Here is a 27,047-nt window from a genome sequence, read left to right as displayed (position 1 = left end):
ATTCATGTTTTGCCTGCATGTATGTGTGTGTGAAGGTGTCAGATCCCCTGGAACTGGAGTTACAGGCAGTTATGAGTTGCCATGTGGGTGCTGGGAATTGAACCTGGTTCCTCTGGAAGAGTAGCCAGCACTCTTAACCACTGAGCCATCTCTCCAGTCCATAACTGTAATTCTTGTTTGTTATATGTAATTTTACTATGTTAAAGTTAAAACCTCCAGAGCCTGCAACTAGTTGACAGGAGTTAGCCATAGAGAGTATGAGGGAGCCAGACAGACAGACAGGAAGTAGTAGGGAGATTTGGAGTATTGGCAGTCTTTTGGGTTTGGAACAGCTGGAGAGATACTCTTGCTGGGTCACTAGCCAAAGAGGAAGGTCAGTCAGTTGGTTGCTTTTAGGCTTCTCTGAGCTAGCAGGTTTTCACCCCATCATCTGACTCCCAAGTCTTTATTGGTAAATAGAATGATAGAGACTTAGTTAAAACCTGTGGCAGAACCGATGTCAGAAGGACAGGAAGTCCCACCGGCCAAAGCCTGAGTAGAGGGGCACTGGCTGCAGAGCTGCAGACAGCAGCTAAAAATAGCCCTAGATTCAGGTGCAGCTGCCAAGCCGACAGACAGTAAAACAACAGGGGTTTCCTGGCTGTATCCTTAAAGATAACCTCTCCCCTGGCTTCCCATTCCCGGCTTCACTTCCCCCATCCTTTCCCCTTTCATTTCCTTGTGCCTCTGTACCCTTAGATAACGTTCCACCCCAGGTTGCATGATGTTTCTCTGCTTTCTCAGGTATCGATCCACTCACTGAGTTCACAACTAGTTGGGTCTCTGCAGAACCCTCCTGAGCCTTCCTCAGGAACATGGGAAGAAAATTAGGGGAACTCCTGCTTACATTTGTGCTCATAGGATAGCCTGGACCTCAGTCTCCATAGGGAAAATGCACTTCTACCCTGAACCTTGTCACTCAGAGCCTCCAGTTTTTTTTTTTGTTGTTGTTGTTGTTTGTTTGTTTGTTTGTTTGTTTGTTTGTTTGTTTTTAAGACCAAACCAAACAACCAACAAAAATAACCCAGGGAACTGGGGGGATGGGTTTGTCTCCAATGGAACTTTCTGACCATGAAGGCCTGACCCCACAGGACTGAAGGAGGTCATGAAAGACACACAGGTGGATTCTTGTGCTTATTTCTCTCATTCTTTTGTGCTTCAACTGTGTTATTAGTGTGTCAGGTCCAAAAGAAACTGGGGACAAATGGCTGACTGTGGTACCTATTAACACACCAAAGAACATGCTGGCCTCTAGGCTCTCTCAGCATTGTGAATACCTGTTATAGAGTCCATGACTCCTCTCAGCTCTTCTCACCCCAACCCCTTACCCTAAACTTCTCCAGCTCATGGCCTTCCCTTTCCCCAGCTTCTCATCCCTATAGGACCCTGCCGATTTGGACATGAGCCTTCTTTTTGTTGTCTTGATTCTCTCTCCCTTTTTTTCAGATTTATTTATTATTATGTATACAGTGTTCTACCTGCATGTACGCCTGCGTGCCAGAAGAGGACACCAGATCTCATTACGGATGGTTGTGAGCAGCTATGTGTTTGCTGGGAATTGAACTCAGGACTTCTGGAAGAATAGTCAGTGCTCTTAACCACTGAGCCATCTCTCCGACCCCTGTCTTGGTTCTCTTCTCTCTTGGTTCTTGGACCTCTCTCATGGCACTCCCCCCACCCCCCACCCCCAGTGCAGTATACTGGTCATGTTTAGTCTACTATTTTCTCTCCCTTCTCTGGACTCTTCCAGATACCTCTGGCTGTACATATATACAATAAAAAACTTTTCCTTGCCAGGCGGTAGAGGCACATGCCTTTAATCCCAGCACTCAGGAGGCAGAGCCAGGCGGATCTCTGTGAGTTCAAGGCCAGCCTGGTCTACAGAGTGAGATCCAGGAAACCCTGTCAAAAAAACAAACAAAAAAAAAAAACAAAAAATAAAAAACCCAACTTTTCCTCAACCATACCTTGAAGAGATCGTCTCCTTATTTTGTATACGTGAAGACCATCTTTCTTGACAGAGAATTTGCCTTGGTCTGGGCTTCAGAATAGGGAAGTACTTATGCTAAATTCAGAGACGTGAAAGAGCCAAGCAGAGTCAGAACTCCCCCATGTCACTTCCAAGGAAGCCACAAAAAGCCCAGCAAATTCTCAGGTTCCTCCTCTGGGGGAAGAAGTTGACCTCAGTACTTTCTTTTGAAACTTACTTACCTTGTCTTGCGGCTTGCATCACCCTGGCACCCTGCATCAGCTGGGATGGTCTGGGGTTCTGTCCTCTTCTTTCCTATCACAACTGTTGCTTCGTCAGAATGGAAAAGAGTCCCAACTGTTTTAAGTCATCTCAGTCAAATCCTAGACATTAAGGAATAAATACCAGTTAACCCTATTGGGTCCTGACAAATGTCAGGGTCGTGACACACACACACACACACACACACACACACACACACACACACACACACACACACACAACCACATGAATACTATTTTAAGCCTTGAGTATTGAGAGGCTGGCTTATTACAAACATAGATAGTTGGACATGGGAGTACTTTTACAAGTTCAACGAAAATACACAAGGATATACACACTAATAATCAAAACACTGACAGCAAAAAAAATGTACAAAAGGATGAAGTTCTTAAATCATTATTAAGCACAAAGAAAAGCCTAGTCAGGCCATGTTTTTCTTTCATGTTTGTGTTGCTGGGGATCGAACCTGGGCAAGCTGCTAACCAGCTGCCCTACAGCTATTATAAATACCAGACCCTGAGCCTAAGGACTTTTTAAATATGGAAATATTGGCAAATCTCTTTCCATCATTTCTCTTTCCAATCAGTCTGCCTCACTTAATTCACAATAGATAAATTTCAGAGCTTCAGACCTATTGCACAGCTCAGACTACAACTGCCTTAGTTTGTAATTCGGGAAATATCTCTATATTTGAACCTACTAGAGTTCTAATCATTCCATTCAATAGATCCTTGTACTGTGTATGGCATGCTATAGTTTTTCCTGGACTGAAAACTCTTTGTAGGCTGGAAAGTCTACACAACAGTCCTGATACATTGTTCCTTAGTCTACATTTATGGAGTAATGTAATGAATGTATGGTTTTCAGTTTCCACCTAGTATGGTTGACCTGCTCAGAGTGTATTGGGGTAGGCTCTATTCTACACAAAATTCTACACATACATGTAGTGGTAGTGAATGATACTTTCCATGCCCTTGTATGTTCTTCTCGGTCAGCTGCATGCCTCCTACCCTCACTTCCCTCTGCGTACTACTCTGCCTCTAGACCTTTTACACTTTATTTGATATACAAAATTCCGTTTTTATTTTCTTCTTTTTTTTTGTTTAGTGGTGATGGTGAAATTTTTTCTTTTTCTCTTTCATCTAGCCTTAAAATGTAATTAATTGGAAACCCTCCAAAATAAGTTAAATAAAGCAACAAAATTCTTTTAAAAAATTTTAAAACATCTCATTTTTGGATTAATATTTCAGAAATATAAAATCTAAATATAGTTGGACCCTTATTTTGAAGTAAGCTTTTCACTTATTCAACAAAGATCAACTATTTGCTTTTCTTGGGTCCAGACTTGGGAAATAGGTAGAGGAGTAAGTAATAAGAGATGCAAAAGATACCCTTGACCACAGAAGACTTTACTGAAATTCGTAAGCTGCATTCTTCCATTGCTTTGTCAGAAATTCTGAGCATCATAGGAGTGTGTGTATGTGTGTGTGTGTGTGTGTGTGTGTGTGTGTGTGTGTGTGTGTGTGTGTGTGTGTGTGCAATCCTCCTATTGTTTCAGTGGTCCTTAGGATGCCCAAATCTGATTAGAAGCCAGAAAGCAGTTTGCCCATGGCCTTGTGATTCTGTGGGCTAACAGAAATAGTCACAGAGGAATTTTGCATGGCAAAATTTAATAGAAGTATGGCGGCCCTTTAACCATGAATTCTTCTGTTCTGTATGGATACTCCAAAAAGAAGATTCTATGTTAAGTAGATGTGAGGAGATAGCCCAGGGAGCCAGAAGAAACTGGCAAGCTGCAAGAGAGTAATTCAGGACTGATCCTTGGGAGGAAGGAAAAGAAGCATGGAAAGCAGTAGGCTCGGGCTTGGAGAGCTCTCAAGAAGGAGATTAATATAATCGACCTGTTGTGGAAAGTTGTGCAACCATTTGTACAGGAGGGTGGCTTCACAGTTGCTGTCACTGGCTGAGACTGTGGGACCTGTGGCCTCTAGTGCAAAGTTGGAGGTACATTTAAAACAGATGAGCTGGGGCTTTGAATCAATAACTCTCATGTATTTCCATGGCTACCACATGTCTCTCTATTTCCAAGCACCCTAAGCAGCCCCTCTCCCCTCCTCCTCAACTCTATGGTAATGGATCGTAAATACAAGTTGCAAATGAATTTGTCTTCCATGTTTGCAGTTGTTCATAGGAATCTGATGCAAAGAATCAAAACCACAGACAGCATGTATAGAAGGAGGGTAAAAACACATTTGACTTTTCCACAGACATGAATTGTCTCTATTTCCTCACACTGGCTCTTCAGTGTGAAGCCGTCAGACAAGCATGGCCCCTCATCTTCATGCATTCAGCAGCTGCCTTCCCTGCTACATACTCAAGTGAGGAGACTTAAGCTCCAACCCAAAGTCGGCAACATCACTTTAGCCACTGATTTCACCGTCTCTACCAAGCTTCTCTCCAAATTACCACCAAAGCTCAACAAAATACAAGCTTTCAAATGGTGAGCTTCTGAAGTTCTGTACTCACTGGGTCAGGAGATGACTGAGAAGCCAAATCATCACTAATTCTTAAAAGAATGAAGAGCAGCACCACAAAGCACCTAATCTTACCAGACACGGTGACAGGCACCCATTATCTAGGTCATCTCCTTTGGTTTCACCTCAGCCCCCTAAAGTCAGTCTAGATGGCTTCTTTTTCCACAGTTCAGGACACAGGAAGAAGGACTTGTCTACAACTGAGACCAGGCATTGTGACTCTAGGATCATTGCTCCTTCTAATTTCTCCCATGATTTCTGACCCAGATACAGGGAAATGTACATGATTTAAGAATATGTATTAAGGACTAGAAAGGTGGTTCAGAAGTTAAGAGCACTTGCTGCTATTTCAGGGGATCCCACATTCAGATCCCAGCACCCATACCAGCCTGCCTGTAACTCCAGTGCTAAGGGGTCCAACACCCTCTTCTGGCTTCCATGGGTACTGCATGCACATGCTGCATATACATAAACTCAGGCACAGGCATGGAACAAAAGGAGATGCATACTTAAAAAAGAATATGTGCTAAGTTGGGCTTAAAGCCAGATTGTTTCCTATCAGAAATTATAAATATGAGAAGAAAGAAGCTAGCTTTTTTTTTCTTCCTTTCAACCTAGTATATCTACATCTCAAGGGTAATATTGCCAGAGCAACTCAGAAGGGCCTCCAGTTCCCAGGAACTTACGGGGATCTGACTTCTCCACCTCCTCTCATTTTTGATGCTTTACTGAATCATAAAAGGAAGAGGAAGTGGTGTTGCTCTGAAACATTTTCCTCCTTCACAGTCTGAGCTTTTGCTTTCACATGTAGCCTACACAGGGACCTATGTAAAGAGAATTCCAGGAGCCTCCAAATAAGATTAGCCCTCCGGCACCAGATCCTGTCTTTGCCTTAGTTGCCTCCTTGGCCTCCGGGTGGACAGCTCCAGTCAGCTCTGCCAGGCAAGATGACTGACTGTGAGTTCATGTTTATCCACTCTGGCTGAGGACTATCTTCAGTACGTCCTGCAGGTACCCGCTTTAGAATTGGCTCCAAGCAAAACATCCAGAGTGCTACAAAGAGTTGCTTTCTCAGTTCAAAAAAAAAGTTGAAAAGAACCTGAAATTATACTTGGATGATTTTGTGTGGGATCCATAGATTCCACCAGAACTATATTTAATCAAGTGATGGAAAAATAATTTGAAGACGGCATCATTAACTGGGGAAGGACTGTGACTCTATTTGCCTTTGGGGATGTTCTCCTCAAAAAAAAAAACCCCAAGAGCAGATTGGCTTGGATGTGAATGCTTACAAGCAAGTTTCCAGTTTTGTGGCTGAATTCATAATGAATAACACAGGAGAATGGATATGGCAGAATGGAGGCTGGGTATGTGTGATGACATTCCTTTTACATTTCTCTACTGCAAAGTTGGAATGGAGAGTTTCCTTACTAATTAAAACAAACAAGAAAATAACAACTAAAAGATTTCAGTCTGTTTCTAGATCTTATTTTAGATACTTTTAATTAAAAGTAAAGAAAGCAGAACTCTCCGGGGTCATTTCCAATAGATCCTACAACTCTACGGTCGGCAAACATTGGTCTGCCCAGCTTTTCTTCTCGCTTGGGAACTAGTCTTGAGGTCTGGGACTGGAAGCAGCAGCTTTTGACTGCATCTTCCGGATCAGCAGTGTAGACCTTCAAGTGTCGCCTTTTGCTAGGATTCTCATGACTATGGAGAATTGGGACAGAAAGAGCTGGGATTAGATCTTCTCATTTGTACTTTGCGGGGCTGTAACAGTAACCTGCCCAGTTTTGTGCATTCCTTACTTACACATTGACCTTTCCCATTTTCTAATATATAAATTGTGGGCTATTGAAGTTTCATGATACAAATAAATGATGTACTGCCTCACTGGAAGGAACCTTTTTAAAGGATATTCAAATATAAAAATTTGCTTTTTTTAAAAAAAAAAAAACAGTATCTCAAAAATCCAGGACTATGCCAAGAATTTTGGAGCTGAGGTTATCCAGAAGCCTTGCCCAGCTAGATTTAGAAGCTTCACTTTGTGTCTTAATATGCTTAACACAGAGCTGAAAAACATTTCTGTCCCCATGTAGTCTCTCTCCCATCCCCAGCCTTTATCTCCCTCAAGCAATGTCCACTGTTACTATTGTATATACAAAGCATGTTTATTGAACACACCCAAAGAAAATACTTGTAGCATCTCCCATTCTCATTTGGAGGAGAGATTTCACCATTTTGCCCAGGCTGGCCTCCAACTTCCAGAGTATAGTGATGCTACTACCCTCAGCCTTCCACAGATCTGGGGCTCTGGATGTACACTACCATGCTTGGCTAGAAAGACGCCCCTTCAGCCCTTTGTCACCAGGGATCAAACCTAGAGCCTAACACAATCTGAACCCATGTTCTATCACAGCACTGTACCCTCAGCCTCACGGTAGTCTTTCTGAAAAATGTTTTACAAATTAGTATCTGGGCTAGACATGGCAGTGCACATATGTAATTCCAGAACTCAGAAACAAAAGATAAGAGGACCAAAAGTTCAGAGTCATATTCAACTACACAGCAAGTCAGTAGAAGGCCAGATCTGGTCATATGAAGGTCTGTTTGATCTGTCCACCCTAAATAATACATAGACTTATCCTGTGACTGTTTTTTCAACCCAGTACTTAAAATAGTATTTTAAAGAATACTTTAGGGACTGGGGAGTAGATCAATTATGGAGCTCCTGTGTTGCATGAACAAGGCCCCTAATTCAATCCCTAGCACCACAAATAAACAAAATTAAAAGAGTTCTTAATATGTTCTGCTGAATGCACATGCTGCCAAAGAGCTGTTTATTTGGGCTATTTCCAGAGTTTTCTGTCATAAGCAATGTTTCTTTGAATATACCAATATGAATCCTCTCCTGTGTATAGGTGTTTTTAGAGTGGATATTTGGTCATAGAGTTATTTGCTCGTGGTTTATATCCATTTTGAAATTACTAGATTTTTCTGCTCCATAGTGGTTCTACCAAATTATAATCCTGTCAGCAGCATGTTAGAGTAGCCATCATTTCCTTGGTACAAGGAGGTCCTAGTAATCTATTACAATTTCTCCACTTTGTTAATACATATACTTAGTATCTTATGTTAATTAATTTTGCCCTAGGTTACTAGTATAGTTAAAGTTCTCTTAATGCTGAGCTCAAGTTCATGTTCATTGACTAATTCTTACTGAAAGATTTGCCTGCTTGTTTCTTTTGCCTGGTTTCCAATTGTTTATTAACAAAGGAATTCCTTGAACAACCTGAATGCAAATTATTTTTATACGTGGCAGATTTCTTTTAGTTTGTTGATTATCTTCTAAAGCTGTAGATGTCTTCAGCAATTACAAGTGTTTGGAATTTGATGCAATTGACTTGATTGAACACAGACTTTGTTCCACTTCTGCTTTGGTGAGTCTGTTTGCTAGGTCACACTGTAAAGCAGTCCTCCTTTTTGATTGCTTTCAACTACCTGTAGCTCTTCCTTCTAACATGCCTGGATCTGGCTCTAGGTGAAACATGCCAGATGTTTGGTTATGTTTCTCCTGGTTGGATGTAGGAAGGACTCAGAAAAATCTCTGCTGCACTGTGTGCAAATAAACAGCTCTTGGACAGCATGTGCATTCAGCAGAACATATTAAGAACTCTTTTACTTTTGTTTATTTATGGGGCTGTGGACTGAATTAGGGGCCTTGTTCATGCAACACAGGAGCTCCACAATTGATCTACTTCCCCAGTCCCTAAAGTGTTCTTTAAAATACTATTTTAAGTACCCTGGGTTGAAAAACATAGTTACAGAATAAGTGAAGGCAGGTGTCTTCTAGCACAGAAGCCACAAATGAGCCTGTAGAGAACAGTCTTACAAGCTCTATAGGTTTACTCTATGTTGCCATCGTCTAGCACAATATGTGGAAGACACAGAATATGTGCTGCTTAAATACATGTTAATATAATATATTGGGTGAAATTGTAGAATTAAAAATGAATGAAGGGTATGGAATGGTCTCTTAGAATTTCTAGAAATGCATTTGCCTGGGAATCATAGAGATATTAGCATGTACACAGTAGGAAAAACTTATCCTAATGGAGATATAATAGTACATCTCATGCAACACACACACCTTCCCCTCCCCCCCCACACCTTCACCCTTCATAAAGTTTCTATGTGGGTTCTCAGATCTCTTCTTTTACACCTGGGAGCTTATGCTGTAGATATATCAGAAGTGCTCTTTAAGATCATTGTAAAGCCATCTCAATACCATTTTCCAGCCAACAGAAATCACTTATTCTGCTGATGGCAAATAGTGCTATAGTGAGCCAATACACACAGGCATCACAACTTCTTTTTTATTTGCTTATTTTTTTCCCACAGTGCCATTGACAAATCTGCTTCAATGAATGAGTTTACTTTTGTAGAATGATTCATTTTATAGAAAATGCCCATGTCTTTGCCAGCAGTCAGAGGACCCAGTAGAAAGGGGAAATAGGAATTTTACAATTTTTTCCTTTTTACTTTTCTGAAAGAGAAAACTCTAAAATGATCATAAACATGCAAGCTATGGCCTTGTTACACTTGAAATATGCCTGAAACTTTATGGGAAGTTTTGGATCAAGATATGATAGAGAAGTACAGCACAGATATTAGGAACACCAGCTCCAATTCAAACAGGGCTGGCTTTATTTCAGGGCTCAGTGCTTATCATCTACGTGAATGGGACAACTTATATACCTTCTCTGTACTTCATTTCCTTGTCTGTAAAAATAGGCCATACTGCAATCTATCTGCTGGGACTGGTATAAGGATCACATGAGTTACTCACATACAATGCTTCCAGAGCAATTCCTATAAATCTGCACTCAGTACAATTTCAAGACTATTGTTACTACTGATAAATACTCATGTTAATAACATTAATATCGCATAGCTTCTATTTAGCAAATCCAAGGATATCTAGACTCCAAAAGTTATATGGTCCACTTCAGTTAGATATTAGTCACCATAAACCTCAGGTACACTAAAGTAAAAAACATGAGACTGAGCATTAATAATGGGATGCATAATCTCATTCCTTCTTCTTTTTTAAAAACCAGTTTGAATCCTTCCCCATCCCTCTCCTCCTCATTCTTTCATCCTTCCCTCTCCTCCCTCTCATCCTTCCTCTGTTTTTTCCTTCTCCTCCATATCTCCTTTAGTTTCCAGCCTGTCATCTCTGCTTTTCTTCATCTTCTACATTTACTATTATTTTCTCCAGTTCCCTCTACCAGTCTGAAGTGCAAAGCTGGACTCATAATGCCTGGCAGAAGATTTAATGTGATTTTTTCAGCTATCGTGAGCATTTGGGAGGAAAAGATAGTTCCTAAAGCCACTAGAGCACATTTTAGTAGCTAGTGTCTGTAGTCTCAGCTACATAGAAGCAAAGGATAGAGGAACATTGCGCATCTCTGTATCCTTAATGCTTAGTATAGGGCCTACTGCACACAAGGTACCTGACACACAGCTACAGATCTCAGGAACCAACACTGACATCTGAGGCCTGAACTCCAAATTTCCCTGCTTATTAGAGGCATGACTTAGGTTAAGTTACCTAGGAGGCACTCCAAGATTCATGTTTCCCATGTAATATGTATAACAACACAATATAGCATAATGTAATAATAATTATATTATGTCATGTAATAATATAGCATAAACAATAAAAATGAAGACAACAATACCTATATGCAAAGAACCAGAAAGCTTTCTGATAAAAGTACTTTGTGAGTATGTAAATAGAATTATTCAAGTATGGGGATTACATGGGAAATTCCAAGAAATTTATAGTTTTAAAAACTACTCTAAATACAAAAAGAAACTCCCTTTAGAAGTGGGGATACACTGAATTGGTCGCTTCCAAGTAACTAGAATAGGAAGAGTTAAGCTAAAAGGTCCTCTCCTCTTCTCCTCCCCTGCCTCCCCTCCCGCCTTCTTTCCTCTTACTCTAATGGCGTGGGTTAATTTGGTGATGAAGCAAATCAGCAGAGTGGATACAAAGATATGTAAAGATGACTGATTGACCATTCATCTCAGTAAAGGCATTTCCAAAGGTATAAATAGCCAAGACCTGTAAATGCTAAGCACATGCTCCACCATCGAGCTATAGCCCAACTACCAAAACAGCTCTCCCATGAATCTCTAGAGGAGTGACCGTGGTATCCACTTATATCTTTAAAAAAAATCAGAGCTTTTAATTCTCTTTGGGTTATTGGCACAGTATGTGTCAGCCTGCTTTGTAATGCTATAATGGAATATTGCACAGAAAATGATAATAGAAAAGAAGTTGCTAAGGGACTCTGAGAGTGCCAGCATCTAAGGGCACCAGCACTGAAGGGCACCAGTATTGAAGGACTGCATCTGGTAAGAGCCTTTTTGCTGCAGGAAGTGAGGTAGGAAGACAGGGATGGAGGGAGGGAAGTGAGGAGGGAGGGAAGATGACTAGAGGACTGAGTACATCTTTTAATAACAAATCCACCCCTTAGGTAATAGTCTCGATCTAGTAGTCATGGAGGGGATGCTCCCATGTGGAATCATCAGCAAAACAGGCAGCCACCAGTCAGGGGAAAGTGTCTGCATGTGGTATACAGAGTCAGCTGTGAGGCACGTGAGGTCATGTCCCAATAGAAAAAAAGACATTGCTCATTTCCCTTTATCCTCTTCTTAAAGATTCCAACTCTTAATAATATCAAAATACAATTAAGACTCAACATGAGTTTTAGAAAATATAAACACAACATGCCACCTTGGTATATTATTTATGCTTTAGCCATTCTCAAAACCAGAGTAGCCCAATTTAGCAAATTTTCACTGCTCCCAGAAGTAATCAGACGTTGGCATTTCCTGTTTATTACCACATTACTGATGTGATAATGAATCCTTATTTGTATATTTATTTTATATATTAGCCTTAAGATTCAAATTGCACCACTAAAGGAAGTAGTTTTGAAAGAATCTGCTTGAAAAAGTATTTTTATAGGTACAAAAAACTATGATTGTATTATAATATAAAGCTCTTTAATTGATGGTAATGTAAAGTGTTTTCCTATATATTATTAGCGATTTATGTCTCAGCGAATTTCTCTTCTTAGCTATTAAGGCCTGATTATTTTTTCTTACATTGGAATGAACTCTTTCCTGATAAATATATTTTCCTGGTTTGTGGTTCTTTAAATTTTAGGTTCTTTTTTTTATAGATTTATGACTATTTCATACCTTCATTTAGCTTTTTCTTTTACTTTCTTTGCCTTAGAAGTTGAAAATATTAGAAGTTAGCATGCTGCCCAGAAATAACTAGTTGTTCTATTAATAAAGGATCATTTTAGAGGCTATCACTGTACCTATCCGCCTCACAGCTGACTCTGCATACCACATGCAGACATTTTCCCCTGACTGATGGCTGCCTGGTTTGCTGATGATTCCACAACTATTAATTTCAAGATCTGCAGAGATTTCCAAAGTCTTCTGACTCTCGAGAAGCTAAACCTGATTCCCATTTTCTGGATTAGTCCTATTATGGCATACCCATTTGGAGACATTGTAATGCTGGAACCTATAAGATGTTGAGCAAATGTTTACTAGATGGATATAAAAAATATCAGGGGTGGTGGTACAGAGAGGATGCAAGCACAGTCTGGGGACATAGCTCAGTCGGTAGGGTGCTTGCTTGGCATGCACAAGGTCCTAGTGTCTGTCCTCAGCACTTCCTGAACCAGGCATGATGGGGTATGGCTCTAATCCCAGGGCCAGGAGATACAAACAGAAGATTCAAAAGTTCAAGGGCATTTCTGGCTACTTGGTAAGTTCTAGAAAATAAAATGAGTATAAATAAATAAATAACAATAAATGAAATAAATGTTTTGAACAATTTTATAGTCTTTTTTTGTACTTGTTTTGGAATACATGGAGTGAAAAGGAGTGTAAAGCTTGCATCCCAACCCAGGTCCAGGCAAAAAATTATATAATCTTTTATTTATTTATTTTTGGCACAGCATCTTGCTGTGTAGCCCAGGCTGGCTTGGAACTCACTGTGTAGTCGAGGCTTGCTTACAGAAATCCCCATCTCCATCTTCTAAGTATTGAGAACATGGTGTGTGCCAATACACACTGTGAGTTGTATTATCTTAGGTAACTTTCCCCCCTCATTCTCAGTATCCTCAATAGATAACGTAAGAATTAGCATGCAGGTAGAAGTAATTTCCAATGAAAATGTAATATAATTATAGATTTCAAGTTGTTAAAATATTGTTACAGTGCGCTACAGTTTGTTGGGATTTTGGCGTGTGCGTGCGTGCGTGCGTGTTCTGGGGCTTGAATCTAGGAATTCAATGTCCTAGACAGGCATTTCTATCAGTCTGGATTTTCCTAATTAAAAAAAAAAAGTCCAGGTTCAAAAATAATTATAGTGGAAATAATCAGTATTTTCTTAGACTCAAGGACATTAGTTGAATTTGGATTTACTATGAGTTCTTATAATTCTCAGTATAGCCGGGCAGTGGTACTTTAACTCCAGCACTTGGGAGGCAGGGGCAGGTGGATCTCTGTGAATTTAAGGCCAGCCTGGTCTAGAAAGCAAGTTCTAGGGCAGCCACAGCTGTTAGAAACCCTGTCTCGAAAAACAAACAAATAATAACAATAATTCTCAGTATAATACAATTCATAAATATAAATTTAATTTTCAGTGCTAGGCAACTGAAAGAAAAAGACAGGAAAACAAAACAACACAAAAAACTGGAGAATTCCTTTCCCTGGAGCTTATGGGGAGTGAGCAACAGAAGCAGGGCTAGTTTGAATGAAGATGAAAGTACTAGTCTTTGGATTTCAGAATATAACATCTCAATAATGACTCCATACTGTCTACACTACGAAAGAATACTCATATACTAAATCCACATTGAGTTAGATAAGTTTTCAAATTCTTTTTACTTTCTTACTTCTTGTAGTGGTTTGAATAGGAATGACTCCATAGGCTTAGTCATCAGGGAGTGGCACTCTCTGAAAGGATTAAAAGGATTAGGAGGCGTGGCCTTGTTGGAGGAAGTATGTCATGCCAACCCCAGAGTCTGTCTCTCTCTCTCTCTCTGCTTATGGATCAGATCAGAATGTAGCTCTTAGCAGCTACTGCATGCCATCTTAGTTCTTACCTGCCTGCGTGCCCCATGCTTCCTGCCATGATGATAATGGACTAAGCCTCTGAAACTATAAGCTAGCCCCCAGTTAAATTAAGAACTACCTTGGTCATGGTGTCTCTTCACAGCAGTAGAAGACTGACAAAGACACTTCTTAATATATGGCTGCAAAATCCTTTGAAGCTAACATATGTAGCTCAGCTGTGTTTCTACTGGGTGGCTATATTCTAAAGGGATTTGGCTTTGGAGTAGAGAACAATGGGGAGAATGAAATGACTACTGGGGGTGAGAGAATAGAGAGGATTATCTCACTGAGTCTTCAGTCTGCACTTTCTTCTCACAGGAAGATGGCTTCATGAAGAAGTTTGAACCCAAACCTAGCTGGCTGACTTTCCTGGAAATGACAGGGCAGATCTGGGAAATGCTCTTTTTCTCCTCAAGCAGCACTACTGACAAGGGCTCCTGTGACAATGGTGACCAGCACTTAGTACGTCCATTTGCAAACAACTCAGATGGCAGGACTTGACTTCCCGGAGTTGCGGATGTTTTGTTCCCTCTTGAAGGAATAAATGACTGATATCTGTTCCTGGATGTGTTTCATGTTTTAAGTTTTCGAGTCCACCTGGAACTCCAACAATACTCCACACAGGGATAGGTACTGAAGTAAAGGCTGATGATGACCTGGAGGTAGAGACTCTTCCATAAGGGTGTGCCTATTATCCAACGGCATTCTGTGTCACTAGGCTAAACCATATGGGGCTAAAATCTGCCCCCTGACTCTTTCCTGAGTCCACACTTTCTACATCTCAGAGTCCCCGGCTGTTCACAGTTTCTCACTGATGCTCTCCCCTCAACCTGTACTCTCTGGCCTTTCATTTGGGCTTCATGGGTAGGACATTCAGATGTACAGTGCTGGGGTCAGAAATGATACCCTAAAAGGAAGGACTCAAACCACTTTTCTCTCCGACCTTCTCTTGCCTTCTTCCCCTGCCACCATTTTCTCCCTAGGCAAGATACAAAAGGTAGAATTCACTTCCCCCACGTCAAGTCATAATCAATAGTCAGACTATATGTGATCAGTCTGCCCTTCTAGCAGTCAGGAAGGGATCACTTCTCTTTGTGCTCCTACAGCAGGAAACTGGAGTGGTTTGAAGAAAAACAGTTAAGTGAATGAATATCAAGTCATTTTTAAACTTGATTTTTGGGTGTGTGACAAAACTGTCAGTCTTTTGTTAGACCATCTTCCAATGTTTAGGTCAAGTGTGATGGCCATATAGAAATCCTCTATTTTGATCTAGATCACTTGCATTACATTTCCATTCAGACTATTAATAGAGTCAATAAAGACAGAGCCCCTTTTTCCAAGGCCAGGCACATCTTGACAAGGGATCTCTGTAGACGAAATTCTAAACAGTCTTAGTAAATAAGAAACACAGAACCAAATACAGAGGTAAATAGCTAAAGAGATCAGAGAGTCATGACGACCTTATCTTACCTCTCACCTTGTTGCTTCCCAGAGGAGAGAGTTTCTTCCGATCTGACTTGTCTTTTTATTACCTTTCTGTTCTGCCTTCTCATTGGCTCTAAACCCAACCACATGACTTCCTTGTCACTGCCTGTCTACACAGACCTCTAGGTATCTATGGTTGGTACTTGGATTAAAGGTGTGTGTCACCATGCTTGGCTGTGTCCTTGACCAACCACACAGAGACTCTGCCTGCCGTGTGATCGGATTAAGGATGTGTGCTACCACCACTGGACTTATGCTTAATGGCTTTCTTTTACCTCTGATCTCCAGGCAACTTTATTTATTAACATACAAATAAAATCACATTTCAGCACAAATAAAATATCACCACAGATCTCAGTTATCAACACTACCTCTGCGGTGTGATTACTAACTGAGGGAATGGAGATATTGGGCCAAGTCAGTATGGACCTTAACACCTGATCCTTCTGTTTCCACAGCTGAGGGTTAGGATTACAGCTACATTATCACCACCAGCCTCTGTGCATACAAGGCAAGCACTCTAACAATGGTGCTTCCTAAACAGCATGGACTTTCATTTTTTTTTTTTTTACCACCTTTAAACCGGAGAAGGGAAAAGGAATAAGCAAGAAGACCAGGTGGGAAGTTACTTAAAATCCTATTGAGGCAAATCAGAACAAGATATCACCTGTGACCTTTGCTGCCCACAGTGATCCACTTATTAGAAATGTTCCAAAGCACCCCAAAATAGTGCCACCAGATAGGGACTAAGTGTTCAGACACACGAGGCTGTGGGTGGGGGAATTTCACATTCAAACCATGAAACTGTGTTTGATTTAAGACACAGTCTCTGTTGTGTAGCTTAGGATGATCCTCCTGCCTCAGTCTTCTGAATGCTGAGATTAGAGGTGTGTGCCACCAATTCAAGATATCCTGTGTGAGATTTCTTTGGTTTGGCTTGGTTTTGAGTCAGGGTCTTCCTATGGACCTATGTAGCTCAGAATGGCCTAGAACCTTCAAGGTTCAGACATTAGCCTGTAAGATCTTTAACAACCTGTTTTCTATATGAACACTTGATCTCTTCTTTTGTTTCAGCTACTCTACAGTGTCAGCTACTGCTGTGGGACGGTCTGTATGTCCAATTGCTCTGATTGGTCAATAAATAAAACACTGATTGGCCAGGCAGGAAGTAGGTGGGACAAGGAGAGAGGAGAATTCTGGGAAGCGGAAGGCTGAGGAGAGAGACGGCAGCCACCACCAGGACAAGCAGCATGTGAAGACGCTGGTAAGCCACCAGCCACGTGGCAAGGTATAGATTTATAAAAATAGGTTAATTTAAGATATAAGAACAGTTAGCAAGAAGCCTGCCATGGCCATACAGTTTATAAGTGATATAAGCGTCTGAGTGATTATTTTATATGTGGATTGTGGGACTGCGGGGCTTGGGGAACCTGGAGAGAAGCCCTCCAGCAACAAACTACAACATCTTTCCTTAGTGTCTGACACCATTTTGTTATTGAGTCTTCCTATGATTTTGATTTCTGCTGAAAATAATAGCTCCAGATGGTTGAAAACATTGGGGAAATGGAGATATCAGTGATTCTGTCATGAAGCCTTACCTGTGAGAGGACATACAGAACCCTCTGAAGATTCATAACCCCAAAGAGCTTTACACCTAAGGTTGCATGTATTTACTGGTGCAACTATATCCTTGATGAAAATGTACATGTGGAACTAAAGTATTTTTGTCAAAGATTGGGATTAAGTTAAAAAAATGTTTTCTCCCATGCCAAACTGGACAAAGTTATCATTATTTTTGCTGCACTGGCAATCAAACCAAGAGCCTTGTGTATGCTAGGATTACCCCTCGGTTATACTGACAGACTACGTGTTTATTGCTGAAGGGATGTGCCCATGATATGAAGCCACATAAAATAGCCATGGATATCTAGAAAAAGCCTGCCTCCAAAATTCAACAGCAGCAATTCATGTACAACTTATTTGTGTGTGTGTGTGTGTGTGTGTGTGTGTGTGTGTGTGTGTGTGTGTGTGGTGTTGGTGATAAAACCTAGGACCACATGCACGATAAGTTTTAAATTTCTTCTGCAGATTAATACTTGCAGCATACATTGATTTATGGTAGTGATTCTCAAACATTAATACGGATAGAGATCACCTGAGGACCATTTGGACTGCCTAGGTCTGGGACTGGCTCAGGATTCTCCATACTTGGCATGCTTTTGGGGACGCTGATCCATAGACCACACTCATGTTCAAGTATTGGTAAGTGGATATTACGTGGCCACACTGACCTGAATTGTTAGGTCTCTAAGCGTAAAGATGAGACCACAGATGTTGGTGAATTCACTGCTTGTTTTACGGTCCATGGTAAGAATTCTCTTCTTCTCTGTTCTCCCTCTTCCGCCTTGCTTTGTCTTCAGGCAGAAATGAACTATATACCTTTTTACATGGGTGCTGGAGATCTGAACTCGGCTCCTCATGCCTGTGTGGCAAGTATTTTACCAACTAAACCATCTTCCCAGCTCTGAAAAATTAACTCTTTAAAAGCCAGTCCTCAGCTATTGAATGGTAACATGGGGGTGATGGTGGTATAAATCCGAGTCAGCCCTCCTCCTCACATCCACTTACTATAATCTCCTCTCTCCACTCAAACATCTGCTAGAGAAAGGCATTATCTGTCTCTGAACAGCAGGTTCCGACAGCAGCAAGACTCTTCGATAATAATGAACAGCGTGTCTGAGTCCTGAGTTTCCCAGAGACGGGACATCCATCTCCAGAAAGGGCCTGCCACTTGCTGTAACAGCGGCCCCCAAGTCCATCAGTAACGAGCCAACTGGCTGAAACAGGCACTTGGTGGTAAAGCAGAATGTTCTGTCCTTTGGCCAGGAGAAGCCAAGTGTCCACCGGCGATGATGTTCAGCGCATCTGGCTCGCTCTGCCTGTGATACCTCAGTAAAACCCCCCACTCTATCCCCTACAGACAAAGAGAAGCTTAAACCAGGATTCCTAAGTGTAGATAAGAACTTAGACCCCTTTTCCCCAGGTGGCTGTATCTGCTACAGGGACTTTGGAAAAGTCAGGATATTCGACCAAAAGACTAAAAAGGGATGTGGGTTAAAATAAATTATATGGTCTGTGCCTTTAAGATCTAGCCTCATAAAGAAAGGGGAGGCTCCTTCTCCCCACCTCCCTGCTGTGAGTGAGAGGTTTGGAAGAGCCTCCCTGGAGACTTAGAAAACACCTTACTTTTGCATTCTGTACCTAAAGTATTCAGTGGCAGCTTTGGGGACTGTGATTTAGGCCAGGCCAGTTTCAAGTCCCCAGAAATGATGGCGCCAGCCCCAGGAACAAAAGAACAGAGTCAGGATGTCTGATGGTAACCAATTAACCACGAGATGCCCCTCTCCAGAGATAACAAGACCAGACCCCGGAGATGAGTTGTAAAACTCCTGACAGGGCAAACAGATAAGATAAAATAAGATCGAGTCCAGGCCCGAGAAAAACTTGACCAATCAAGGATGGACCCGTACTAACCCCCTCCCCTCTAAGAAATTTTATGGGTTTTGCCTATAAAAACTAACTTCCCCAAGAAAGAGCACTCCTCCCTGCCTCACTGTATTGGGTGTAGGAATGAGTCCCTGTCTAGACTTGTATCTGCAGAATAAACCTTGCTGTTGCATTCTGGACATCCAAAGGTCTACGGTGGATTCTTTGGGGGGTCACAATCTGGGCATAACATTTGGTGCGTTGGCCGGGAAACCCCAGAGACCCCACCGGGACCCTCAAGGGTCCAGAGGTTTATTGACATCTACCGGTAAGAGCGCTCTCTGTCTTGTCTCTGTCTCTGTCTTGTCTCGTTATGTTTTGCACCGGTTGACTGATTTGTACTTTGAAGGATTTGTACTTTGCGGACTCGATTTGTACTTTGCAGGCTCTCACTGGGTCAGACGTGTCCGGACAGTGATCCTGGGAGGGAAAGAGAGACGTCTCATTCCCTCATTTGGGCAAGGGACCCCCTAGTCCCGAGCCATTTGGGGTCACCTCAGAGGTGACCATTTGATTTGGGGAGTCTCCTCCAGGGAGTGCTTAGGAGAGGAGCATCTTTGGGTACCTTTCCCCATGGTGGGAAAAAGTGCCACTTTGTATTTTGTCCCGGGAAATTGTTAGAGCCATTTTGTGGGGTTTTTTTTGTATGTTTTATTGTGGTCATTGTTACTTTACACTCTGTTTCTCTTCCAAGAAATAAGGTACATGTCTGATTGACAGGGATGTGAAAGCCCCCTGATGTCTGTTTGATCAAGGACAGAGATCCTCGAGTCTGGATTGTTTATGGTATGATTGAGACTGGAGGGTCACTCTCCACAGAGCACATCAGGCTGTCATTGTCCTTGGAGCTTTGTTGGTTGTCTCGTTGCGGCAAAGTTTTTCTTTCGTGTGCCCTTGGTCTTGTATGTAGTGTGTTAACTGTTCTCATTGTTGACTTGACTGTGACGGACGCTATGGGACAGTCCCCTTCTTCTCCACTAGACCTTTGCCTAGCCCACCAGAAGGATGTGCGAGCCGCAATCGAGGGGTTGCTTGCTGTGAGTGAGGCCATCATCATCTCAGTGCTGATGTGCTGGTACTTGAATTGTCTGTGTAAAGATCATCTGTTTCTGCTACTCACCTCCCTCCCTCCCTAGCTCTCTTGCTATCAGGACTGCAGGCAGCTGGCTGCTCTCACGAGGGTGGGGGTGCGTGCTCTCGGTACAGGTGGGCTAAGATTCTCATGTCCTGCTCTGGACAAGACAATGGCTGCCTGCAACTGACAACTGTGTGAACACTGAACAGAGAATCTGACTTTAGTCAGAGGAGTCAACAAAAACTTTTTTTTCAGGAACACTGGCAGCCAAGGACATACTTTATGACCACTGCTCCCCCTCCCTTCCTTTACTGTGATAACTTCAAGGTTTCTTCTGCCAGCCAGGAATTTCTCTTGTTAACCCTTCTCTGTCCTGGTTTTGCTTAAAAAAAAAAAAGGTTACCAGTTCAAGATACTAGGAAAATTATGCTTTTGTTTCCACAGGAAAAACAAAAATTTACATGGGTTTTGGTCATTTGAGTTCAATGTGTTACAAATACTTGCCATCATTTAAAAAAATTGGTTTCAAATTATTGTTAGTTAAGATAAAAGTTTAAATAAATGATTTTTGATTTAAAAAAAACAGTTTAAGATATAAAAATTTAAAGGCTTAAACATGTCATGAGGGTTTAAATATATGATATTTTGGGTCTAAATAAATAGTTAAAAGATATAAAAATATAAAACTTTAAAGTTCAAATTTAAAGTTTAAATAAATTATAAGATTTAAATAAGGTTTATATAGGGTCTAAGATATAAAGATTTTATATAAAATGCAAGCTATTAAAATAAGTTATAAAGGTCTGGCTCCAAGAATAAAATGTCACTGCCTATGATTGATAAGCTACCATGGCTATGTTATAAGTTTAACTAACAGTTTCTTGTTTATGATATAGTGCTGATGCAAATTCAGAGTTCTTCTTGTTATGGTATATGCATGTATTTCTGTTCTTGTTTAAAATATTGCAACTTTACAATACATTCTAGAGTACTGAGGGAAATCACAAGGACGACTTTGGTAAGAGTTACTGTTTTAAGGAAAAGAAAAAGTAAAATTTGTCTAGCGTAAATGTTTGAGGGATCAAAGGAATGGACTGAAGGTACATGGAAGGTTGTAGAAGGTCAGAGGGGATGTGATGTAAACTGTTTGTTATGGTTTCTTATACCTGCAAATACTGAATTTAAAAGTTAATTCTTATTTGTTTTCATCTTAAAAATGGCTAATGATTCTGCAAACTGCTTATGTATGTATGTATACAGGTATATGACTTGAAAATGAAAGCAAGCTTTAACTGTATGTATATATGTAACTTGGATCCAACTGTATGTATGTGTGCAAGTAATTATTGTTTAAAAAAAACGAGCTTTAAACAGCAACCACGTGGCTCCCTCCATCTTGGCTGGTGACCTCATGGGCAGCCATGTGGCTGGCAGCCATCTTTTACTAAGGTTATAAAGATCTACTCGGGTTAATACCTAATACTTATGTCTTTTTTTTTTTTTTTTTTTGGTTTTTCGAGACAGGGTTTCTCTTGTGTAGCTTTGCGCCTGTCCTGGAGCTCACTTGGTAGCCCAGGTTGGCCTCGAACTCACAGAGATCCGCCTGGCTCTGCCTCCCGAGTGCTGGGATTAAAGGCGTGCGCCACCACCGCCCGGCCTATACTTATGTCTTTACCAAGTGTTCAACAGCAAGTTTCTAGAGAATTTAAATAGATGGCAACATATGTTTAATAAATAAGGTATTTAATTAATATTAAAGCTGCACATCAATGCTTTTATATACAGGAATATACCTTGCTCTGGCAGCCAAACTTTGCAACATAAAGGAATCATAGGAAACAGCTGAGGTTTGCAAATGTATGGCAGGACTAGAGTTCCAAAAACAGTCTAGTTGCAATGGTGAAAGACATTTGAGAGATCTCAGTCTTTTAAGAACAGTTTTTATAGTTAAAAACCAATGGCTTAAAAAATGTTTCTTCTTACCCAAGGTATGTTCAGGCTTCAGAATGTTATATAATGATATTTTATTTTGGTTTCTTTACTGAACCTGTATTTGATGCTAGAAGAGCTTCAACTTAAAAGCATTGTTTTTAGGCTACTTTTGTAGACTATTAAAGAACATAAATAGTCAGTCATAAATAATTGAGTTCTTTTTAAATTATAATCAGGATAAATAAATACTGATATAATATTACAGGGATATGTTTACTTATTTACTCAGTCCCTTGCATATGTTTTCAGGGTTGAGCTTGAAACAAGTAACTAGAATCAAAGTTTGTCTATTCAGATACACTTGGACAGCCCTCATACTTCAGAGATCTGCAGAATATGGCATTTAAATGTTGATCTAAAAGCTTATTATATCAGACAGGCTTCCAATCCTAGCAGTGACCCAAGGTCTCCAAAGAAGATTACATACAAGGCACCACAACGTCTCTGCCTGGATCATGGCTACACTGACCACAGGGCAAGATGCCCCAATGCCTGGCTTACCCGAGAGCTGCAGAAGGAGGTGGCACATTTTTGGGAGCTGCTGATGGCTCAGGGACTCTCAGCCTCTGCCCTAAGAGGTCTAAAGGTAAAAGAGAACAGTCCTAGAGATGCTCTGTCAGTGGTATCATCTCCTCCCACCCCAGCTTCACCCTAGTCTCCTCCTCCACACAATGGGGAGCTGGAACCCTCCTTCTTCCCCAGTGCTGAGCCCCAGATTGGGCCTGAGGAGGCCATAGAGAGGCTACAAGAGACGGAAAAAGATTATTGCCAAGATAAATGAGACTTAAAAAAAAAAAAAAAAAGCTTCCTAAGACAAAAGCCCTCAGAATGGAGAGAAAAACATTGCTGGCTAAGATGGGCATGGCTGTCCGAGAGGATGGTACTGTACTGTAAAAGACTCCCAACCTGATAAATCTAAATGAGGACCCCTTGATATCTGAATGTCTTCCCTACCACATCAAAGATAATGTCACCAGGGTTGGCCAGGTAGATGTAGATATCAAGTTGACTGGACAGTTCATCTGGGAGCAACATTGTCTCTTCCAAAGCATCCCCCAGCCTGATGAAAAAATGATGGTCACATTAGAGCCTGATAAAGGAACTGATGGGAAGCTTGTGATGGAACTGCTGGTGTTGAAGTCAGGAAACAGGATCGTAATGGGCCGGATGGTGAAAGAAGATTGATGCTGTTCTGACTGGTGCCTCCAACGCTCCAGAAACCTGGGTAGGGATTGGTCCCTGTAATTTATAGGATTGGAAGCTTCTTGGTCTGCACTCAGATATTATCCTTCTCAGATTTCTGATAGTACTGATGGCTAGGCTAGCTCTAACTTTGTCAGCATGGGAGCATCAACCAGATCCTTCTGCAAGGCCATAGCTAGCCTGTTAGCTCACTTTAAAAGAAAATGTTCTAAGATGTAAAAATTTAAATAATCATAAAGGTTCGGATATGAGTCTAAAATAAAATATGTTTCAGATTACTCTCTTGTTCTATGGTTCAGAGCTTAACATTTAGGAGCCCTGATGAGCTGATAGAGCAATGACTACTTATTGTTCAGTTACAAGCTCAACATTTTAAATTTGTTTTAGATGTCATCTAAATATATGTAAATATAAACCTAAAAGTGCTTCTCATGAGGCCAAAAATCTCTGTCCAATTTATACCTGGCTTTCTGGACAGAAGAAAAATGCACAATCTTTTAACCCAAATCTGTAGTTCTTGTTGGGACTCAAAGGTATGAGTCCACTTCTGCTGTTTTACAGATACCCATTACCTGCTTTGTTTACAATATGGATTTCAGTACAAATTAGTAATGCTAACGTATCTAAAACTTTTATGTCATTTTGTAAGTAGGCCTCAAAGGATCAAAAGAGTCATAAAACCTAGACCCACTTCACAGAGGTCGGAAGGACCCCAGATAAGTATTCCTAAAGATAGTATTTTCCTCTCTCATAGTTTTGGGACTAGTGCTTTTCCCATTACTAAAGATATGGACCTAGGGGTTCCAAATAAGTTCATAAATTTTAACTTCTGTTTCTAGTTTAAATTTGTCTCAACAGATCTCCATTTGGCTGGCAGTCACCTCCAAGCTTCAGTTGCTGACTGCATTGCTCCAGATGACTGTGAGCTCCAGACTTGCTAAAAGCTGACATGGACCAGCCCAGCTAACATGATTCTTCCCTGTCCCTATGGGGTCAGGCAGCTACATGCTTCTGACAAATGCCCCTTGCCCAGTCTTTGACCAGCATTTCAGCTTTCTGCCCCACGCCCGATAACTGCGCCCCAGTGCCAGCTTGAAGCAGTTCCAGAAGAAAACACTTCGTCCATTTTCCCTCTTCAGTAAGGCTGAAATGCTGGGTCAAAAAAGCTCCCTAACATAGAGGCAAGTCTAATAGGGCCCACAGTGATCCTCATTATCTTACTCAGGCCCTATACCCTTAACAGACAAGTACAATTTATAAAACAGGCTTGGCAGCATATAACTCATGGTACAACGGAGTTATACACAAGTCAGGACCACCGAATACGAGTCATGTGCAAACCCCGAAGTGAGAACATGAAAATCTCTTAAATTAGAGCAAGTTAGGGGCTCATGATTGAGCCCCTCTAGGAACAAAGAAAGGGGGGAAATGTGATACCTCAGTAAAACCCCCCACTCTATCCCCTACAGACAAAGAGAAGCTTAAACCAGGATTCCTAAGTGTAGATAAGAACTTAGACCCCTTTTCCCCAGGTGGCTGTATCTGCTACAGGGACTTTGGAAAAGTCAGGATATTCGACCAAAAGACTAAAAAGGGATGTGGGTTAAAATAAATTATATGGTCTGTGCCTTTAAGATCTAGCCTCATAAAGAAAGGGGAGGCTCCTTCTCCCCACCTCCCTGCTGTGAGTGAGAGGTTTGGAAGAGCCTCCCTGGAGACTTAGAAAACACCTTACTTTTGCATTCTGTACCTAAAGTATTCAGTGGCAGCTTTGGGGACTGTGATTTAGGCCAGGCCAGTTTCAAGTCCCCAGAAATGATGGCGCCAGCCCCAGGAACAAAAGAACAGAGTCAGGATGTCTGATGGTAACCAATTAACCACGAGATGCCCCTCTCCAGAGATAACAAGACCAGACCCCGGAGATGAGTTGTAAAACTCCTGACAGGGCAAACAGATAAGATAAAATAAGATCGAGTCCAGGCCCGAGAAAAACTTGACCAATCAAGGATGGACCCGTACTAACCCCCTCCCCTCTAAGAAATTTTATGGGTTTTGCCTATAAAAACTAACTTCCCCAAGAAAGAGCACTCCTCCCTGCCTCACTGTATTGGGTGTAGGAATGAGTCCCTGTCTAGACTTGTATCTGCAGAATAAACCTTGCTGTTGCATTCTGGACATCCAAAGGTCTACGGTGGATTCTTTGGGGGGTCACAATCTGGGCATAACACTGCCCTTCTTCTGATGCCTCTTCAGCCCCGCTCTGCACACCGTTAAGGTAACTAGACGAGTACCGAGTCCGCAAGTATAGTCCTTTGCTGGACCTTCTGCAGAAGCATGGCTACCTCCGCAGGCTGTGAGGGAGGGTAAATGTCCTGGGCTTGGTGCACAGTCCCCCCAGCTACCGTGCAGGAAAGGCCAAGGACGCCCCAGCACGCTGCCCTTCGCTGCCACCAGACACGGGGCCGGCTCCGACGCCTAAGAGGCCGGTGCACCGTCGGTCCACAGAGGCCACGCCCCCTCGGCAGAAGGTGGTGGGCGTGGCCGGGGCGGTGCTTGCCAAGTGACGGCAGTGGCCGCTATAAGCAGCGCCCAGAGCCCGGAGCCTGCGGGCGGAGCTGAAGCAGCGTTTGCGGGCGGGCGGAGCTGAAGCAGCGTTTGCGGGCGGAAGTGCGGAGGAGCGGCTGCGCCAGTCCCACTCCTCACGCCGAAGGTGCAAGAACCGACTTAAACGCCTGGAAGCTTGGGCTCGGCTCGAGCGTCTGCGCAGGCGCACTTATGCTCCTGGCGCCTGTCTGGCTTCCCAGGGCAGGGGGCGGAGCCTGTGGATAGCCCCGGAGCTTCTAAGGGAGGTTGGACCCGGGCACGTTTGGAGTTATTTTGTTATTGTGAGGAAAGGCCTTGCTGCGAGCTTAAGAAGATGCGGAGAGTGTCGATCCACGCCCTCACCTCCCGGTTTAAATTTAATTCATTCCCATGTGTTTATCACCTAGTAGCAAACCGTTTTGCTGTGTATTGGGTTACAGAGATGAAAAAGATGATCATTGCCCCCGAAGGATCAGAAGATCTAGCAGAGGAAGCAGGTGAATGAAAAATTGGAGGGCTGCAGATAAGGCTCAGTGGTACAGCTGTTCAAAAATGTGCTACATTTTATTTCTCCATACTTAGAACACTGAATTTGGGTCTGTTTTTCTAGTTTTAAATTGTGTCGTTGTAATAATCTGTGTTCATCTAGGGGTAGATTAATTTTCACGTTGTGAGGCAACTGCATCCGCACAGTCCGGTTTCTGCTTCTGAGTTAGGGTTGTATCTGGAACTCGTTGCCTTCTTTCTTATGTATTTTTTCTTCTCAACTTTTTTAGATTATATCCTTAAATTATTTTTAAAGAAAATACCAATGTGATTGGCAACCTTTATTTATTTTTAGTTCATATGTATGAATGTTTTGCCTGCATGTGTGTAAGTGCATTGTGTGTGTGTGCGCGCGTACAAGTGCACCTGATGCCTTTGGAGGTCAGAAGTGGGTGCTAGATCCCCTGGAAATAGTTAAGGGTGGTTGTAAGCCCCCATGTAGGTGCTGTAATCTGTTTTTGGTTTGTTTTGGGTTTTTTGGTGCTTTTTCTTTTCTTTTGTTGTTTGGTTTGGGTTTGGGTTTTTCAAGACAGGGTTTCTCTGTGTAGTCCTGGCTGTCCTGAACTCCCTTTGTAGACCA

At 41.9% G+C, this 27,047-nt stretch overlaps 1 protein-coding gene, 1 long non-coding RNA gene and 1 pseudogene across 2 annotated transcripts in view; 2 read left to right on the top strand and 1 right to left on the bottom strand.

Annotated features, from left to right (window-relative positions):
- The window catches only part of LOC143268207 (uncharacterized), a 370,245-nt gene that overhangs the window by 129,122 nt on the left and 214,076 nt on the right, over positions 1-27,047 (bottom strand). The gene's annotated exons all lie outside the window — the stretch shown is intronic.
- On the top strand, positions 5,447-14,595 carry LOC143268210 (bcl-2-related protein A1-like; annotated as a pseudogene).
- Positions 21,809-25,513, top strand: LOC143268082 (uncharacterized). The gene is made up of 2 exons (XR_013043668.1): positions 21,809-22,721; positions 23,100-25,513. It is a non-coding gene; the product is annotated as an uncharacterized LOC143268082 (long non-coding RNA).

Source organism: Peromyscus maniculatus, chromosome 12 (assembly GCF_049852395.1).
Source record: "Peromyscus maniculatus bairdii isolate BWxNUB_F1_BW_parent chromosome 12, HU_Pman_BW_mat_3.1, whole genome shotgun sequence".
NCBI classification, from domain to species: Eukaryota; Metazoa; Chordata; class Mammalia; order Rodentia; family Cricetidae; genus Peromyscus; species Peromyscus maniculatus.
The sequence above is the reverse complement of the archived record's forward strand: the minus strand, read 5'-3'. Positions and strand labels throughout refer to the sequence as shown.